The sequence below is a fragment of the Tenrec ecaudatus genome, chromosome 12, assembly GCF_050624435.1.
Source record: "Tenrec ecaudatus isolate mTenEca1 chromosome 12, mTenEca1.hap1, whole genome shotgun sequence".
NCBI lineage: Eukaryota > Metazoa > Chordata > Mammalia > Afrosoricida > Tenrecidae > Tenrec > Tenrec ecaudatus.
The window spans coordinates 122465398-122471725 of NC_134541.1; positions in this window are offsets into that span (position 1 = coordinate 122465398).

The window sequence follows — 6328 nt, forward strand, 5'->3', positions numbered from 1 at the left end:
TCAATTCTACCTTACAAATCTGGGCTAGACCAGAGGATGTACACTGGTACAGATAGGAACTGGAAACACAGGGAATCCAGGACAGATGATCGCTTCAGGACCAGTGGTGAGAGTGGTGATACCAGCAGGGTAGAGCAAGGGTGGGTTGGAAAGGGAGAACTGATTATAAGGATCTACATACAACCTCCTCCCTGAGGAGTGGACAACAGGAAAGTGGGTGAAGGGAGACGTTGGACAGTGTAAGATATGACAAAATAATAATTTTTAAATTATCAAGGAGGAGGGGAATAGGGAGGGAGTAGGAGGAAATGAGCTGATGCCAGGGGCTTAAGTGGAGAGCAAATGTTTTGAGAATGATGAGGGCAACGAATGCACAAATGTGCTGGACACAGTTGATGTATGTATGGATTGTGATGAGTTGTTTGAGCCCCCAATAAAATTATATATACCAACAACAACAACAATAAAAAGTAAGTGGAAGGAAGAACTGGCTCATATGATAATTGTTCCCATGTTTTCAAAATTACCTTCCTTCTTCCAAGTGATGAATCCCCTTGGGAAAATCTGCTGCAGGAGATCTCATTAAAGTATTGAAGAGTCAGGATGACACTTGGAGACATAAGGTCTATATGACCCAAGTTATGGTATTTTTGATTGCCTCAGCTATATGTGAAATGTGGACATTAAGTAAGGAAAACTGAAAAATAGATGCATTTGAGTTATGGTGCTGGGAAAGCATTTTGAAAGTGCAGTGATGGACTGGTTATCAAGCTCACGTAGTTCCAAATTTGTGCTCTAACACAGAAAAGTTTGAGAACTGGACATGTTTTTCCCATAAGAAATCATGGGAGGTCAGATCATTGGTTCTTCGGCCCCAAAGTTACACTTATAAATTCACTATGGAGGCTTCCAGACTTATCGCATATCACTATCTCAGGTGCATTATCACCGTTGAGTTGTTTCTGATTTATCCAAATCAAGGGTAACTTTTCGAGCTCTTCCATGGTCTGGGTTGTTATGTGGCTAACAATTTCACACCTTTAGCTACATTAGCCACTTTACTCATGTTCTGTTTGAAAATGTTGATAATAAAAAATAAAGAAAGAAAGAAAGAAAGAAAGAAAGAAAGAAAGAAAGAAAGAAAGAAAGAAAATGTTGATAATATGGACGTAGGCATCTCATGTTCAGCTGCCAAATCAGACCAGCGGCCATCTGATTCCAACTTTGCCATGATTTCTTTCTTGGACTCTATTGTGGTCCTCACGGTTTTCCTCTTAGCTTTATTGCTACTCTCACTAACTTTCTTTGGAACCATTGTTACTATAGCTTACACAGATAAAACACACCAAAAGACTACAATGATGAATGCTTTAGTTCACTAACACCCTATGTTGTCTGAGGGAGAGTGACACGTAGACTAAAAAGCATCACCCTTTGGGGTCTGCAGTGAGACCCAACGGGGGACTCATGCTCAACCCTGCAGGTGTTTTCAATTCTGATTTCCGGCTCGGCATGCAATGTTACCATCACTGAGCAGATGGTTTTTGAACTTTGCTCGTTGAGGGGTGGCAAGTTCAAGCTAGGGCCATTTGACACCCGAAGTCTCACTGTACTGTGGACTGGCAAAAGAAAACACAGTTATGTATTAGGAGAAGGAGACCCAGAGTCCTCCTGAGAAAGAATATCTATGGCAGAAAAGTGTCCCTTGGACCCAAGATCCCTGCACATTGAACATACCTGATCCAGGACAGCTGTGACCACAGATCAGCACAAGCAAGAGTCAGAACCTGAGGCAGACCTATAGGCTTCCCACCACACAGGGAGTAAAGCTGAGTGCTCTCAGACAGGAGGCTCACTTAGTGAACATGGTGCACCCAGGCACTTCATTTGGGGAACCCGTTTTTTTGATCCACAAAGTTAGCGCGAACTGGTAAAAACCAGAGACAATTGTCTCTTGTGAGCATGACTGGGAAGAGACACTCCTGACCAAAGAACTATAGCCTGAGCTTTTTAGATTCTGGCCTCCCCGCAAAAAAATATTGAGGGATAATAATTTAAAATTTTAAAGCATGGTAACCTGAAAAAGAAAAGGAAAGAAGCAGCAGGGATGATGAGACTTGGTCTCATGTGCTCTGGACAGGTTAGCTGGGCATTATGCTTGGCAAAGCAGAAGGATGGTGACCAGGAGGAAGAACGCTGACAAGGTAGATTGACACAGTAGCTGCAACAATGGGTTCAAATGTACTCACTTCATGTGTAGGACTTGGCAGTGGTTCATTCTGTTTGACAAAGGGGTCACGAGGAGTTGGAACTGACTCAATGACACCTAATAATGCCCCCCACCTGCTGATGGGTTTGAACTGCCAACCTTGCCATTAGCAGCTCAAAGCCCACTTCACAGTGCCACCAGGACTTTGGGGTGAGTGTTTCTCTTCCTCCCCTGTGCCTCTAGCCTGTTCTTTATGATCATTTGATTGAGGTAGAGAAGGCACACCTGGTTATATATGGCTCCATAAAATATGCAGACCACTCCAAATGGACAGCAGAAGCACTCTTGTCCAGTTGGGGACCCCTTTAAAGGACCGTGTAAAAGAGAAATCTCCCCACCCCTGTGGTTAGAATCTTTGAGAACACATCTGGGTCGATTATTTTCTAGGAAGTTGATATGGACAGATATGCAATTGATATGTATTCATGGTGGAGACCAGTAGTGGGGCTGGAGAGTCATAGATTTGAAAGTAGAATTATTGAAAAAATTGTTGACAAGGAAGTATGGAGAAGTGGTATGTGGATAGACCTCTCTAAATGAGTCAAAGTCAAGATATTTGTGTGCCATGTGAATGCTCACCAAGAGACCTTGACAGGGGAGGATTTTAATAATCAAGTGGATAGAAAAACATGGTCTATGGAAACCAGTCATCCTCTTTTGCCAGCCACGCTTCTCATTGCCATGTGGACTCATGGACACAATACCTGTAGAGGTAGGGATGTAATTTATCTCAGCAGTATAGACCAAAAATGACTTTGTCACAGCTACTTCTGAGTGCTTAATCTGCCATAACAGGGTCAACACTGAGACTGTGATGTAGATCCATTCCACAGGGTAATCACCCTGAAATTGATGGGTTATGGATCACACTGGACCATTTCAATTATGTAAATGGCAGTGTTTTATTCTTATTGCAATAGATGCTTATTCTAGTGCCTCAGTGCACCAAAGCTTCTGCAAAACTATCATTTCTGGACTTTCAGAAGGCCTTTCCACCATCATGTGATTCTAGGCAGCGTTTCTTTGCATCCAGAGTCTTACTACACAGAAAATGAAGTGTAGCATTGGCAGGATTCTAATGGAATTCCCTTATGTCAGCATAATGGGCATCTAAAGACATAGTTTTGGTGCAACTAGGCAGCAATACTTAGTAGGATTTGGCTAATATTTTCCAAGAGACTGACTGAATATGCTTCAAAAGAAGCATCTATCACATGAAAGAGCTCTTTCTTCAATAGACAGGATTAATGGATTCAGGACCCAAAGGGTGGAAGTGGTTGTGGCATCCTTTATTAGCCTTATTGACCAATGTGCAAACTTGTATCTATTTGTTTCAGTGACCCTGTGTTCTGCAGGTCTGAAAGTCTTAAATTTCAAGGGAGGAATGCATTCTCCTGTAAACCCAATATTGATAGTATTGAACTGGAAGTCAATATTGTCACTGGTCACTTGGGTCTCCCATGCCTCTGATTAAACAGGCAAAGAATGGAGTTATTGTATTAACTGGTGTGATTCATTCTGTTTACCAAGGGAAGTTTAAAATGATATTATGTAATAGAGGAAAATATGTGAAATCCAGTAGAAAAATGTGTGTGTGTGTGTGTGTGTGTGTGTGTGTGTGTGTATTCCTGGTGACACAATGGATTAAACATTGGACTACTTACAAGAGTTAGCAATCCAATGTTTATACAACAACACCATCAGGATCTTACATATTTGCAATTGCTTCATCTTTCTTTGTGCGTTGCTATTACTTCTCCCTGAAATATTGCTCTGTGGGACAGAAACAATGTTGGAAATAGGTATAGAAGCAATCATTTGACATTTAAAGCCATTGCTTGATGTAGAAATGTTGTAATAGTGGTGATGTTTATGATAATGGTCATGAAAATTATGGTAGGAAAGTATATGTTAAAGATTATTTTACTTGCCAAAGCTGTTAAATGTATTTCCTTTGCTATTTGCATTTAATAGAAGTACATGGCAGAAAACTAGTCAACAGAAGAAGAAAAGAAGACAGAAAGAGTCTAAGGCTATGGATTAATGCAGTGGCAACAACAATGGCCTCAACCATATCAACCATTGTGAGGATGGCAGTGCACTGTCCAGTGTCCATTGTATTTGACCAGCACCTATTATAGTAACAACAAATGATTAAAGCTATTCATGGATAATTTGATTTAACAAATGCAATCTAAATATAATCTAACCCTTGCCAGAGAAATAAGACCATGTCTCATTCTACTCATAACAGACAGATTTTCACAAAATTTCTATAAACTCCAGATTCATAGTGTAAGATAAATTCCTAACTTTTCTTCCAATCGTCCACCTTCAAAACGATGTTCACAATTGGAAGACATAGAGGTGAACATTTTAGCAGAAAAGACATCTAACTAGCTTATTGCTGCAATTTTTGTCTTGGTCCTAGGAAATTTTAGACCTAATAGTATCCAAAGCCAATGTCTCCCTCAATGACATAAAAATAGGTGACATTTAAACTCTTTGATGTTCCAGGGAAACCTAGACCCAAACCAAACCCATCACCATGAGGTTGGGTCTGATTTATAGTGACTCTAAAGCAGAGTGGAGCTCTGCCCTGGGAGAGGCCCAAGGCTGAAATATTTACAAATTAACAGCAGACTGCTAAACCTTCCTCTCACCGATGAAGGTAAGATTTTCAACACTGGTGCTCAGTAACTTGGAGGATATGATATTAATCCAAGATTACTGAATATACCAGGTAAGTGTATCCTTAAGAAAAACAAGCTAAAGGAAACATGGGATTTGCTTCAAGTATTTTGCCTGCAGTACTAGTTCTCATTTCAAGTCCCTTTTCTCTCTCTATTTGGATAGCAGGCTTAACTCTGCTCTGTTAAAAAATACAGCCCGGTACCGTCAGCCTAGACCCCATGTTGGCACACCAACCCGGAGCATGCTGTCCCTGCACGAAGCTGCTAAGGGACAGGGAGGACTGTAGGTCCAGCAACAATTCAAGACCTGTTGTCCCCTAACTGGAGTGTACTGTAACAGGATAATAATGGGGCGACACAGCAGGGATATAGTATGGTTTGAATCCTCCGCAGTAGGACAAACCAAGAATCAGCAAAGCCAATCCACAAAGCCCCTAAAGAGCTCTCCAAGTAGATGTTGGGCTAGAAGGGGCAGCCCCCAGAGCTCTCCAAGGACCAGTGGGGAGAGATTCATAAAAGCCAGCACACAGACCTGGACTATGTATGGTTTCCTTTTTTTCCCTTTTACCTTTTTTTCCCTTTCTTCTTATTTTTTCCATTTCTTTTTTCAATCTTTTGTTTTCTTATTGTTTGGTCTAGGCAATTGTTGGTTTGTCTACCTATATAAGACAAGCATGAGAAGCAAATTCGGGGAGAAAGCAATGGCTCTGTGTGGTGTGGTGTGGTGAGGAAACAATGCCATAGAAGGGGAACAACTAGGGAATTAAAAGCAACATCTAGGAGGTTGCAGAGACCTTGTGGATATTGCAGCAATAGCAATCTAGTTGACAGGAAGTACTAACATGAAAAAAGGGGAACATGATGGTGGGCAGGAGTAGGCAAAAGATGACAGAGGAAGGCTCTAGGAAGCAAAGCTATAGATAGAGTTATTGACAGAGGTAGTTATGTAAATATATTAATCCATAACAATTTAGCCTATGCAAATATATGTATAATACCCTGAGGCTACTTTCTAACAAACTGGCATTTTGTGATGCTCAACCTCCCAACTGCACCACCACGATATGATTGCTGAAGAAACACAAAGTGGGTGCATAAGCAGATGTGGTGAAGAAAGTGGATGGTGCCCAGCTATTAAAAGATATAGCATCTTGGGTCTTAAAGGCTTGAAGTTAAACAAGCGGCCATCCAACAATGAAGCAACAAGCCCACATGGAAGAAGTACACTAGCTGGTGTGATTATGAGGTGTCATCCGACCAGGTAACCGGCATAAGAAGATTCATAACAAACAACAAACAAAAACACATTGTTGAGAACGAGGGGGCAAGGAGCAGAGACTCAAAGTCCAACTGTAAACAACGGAAC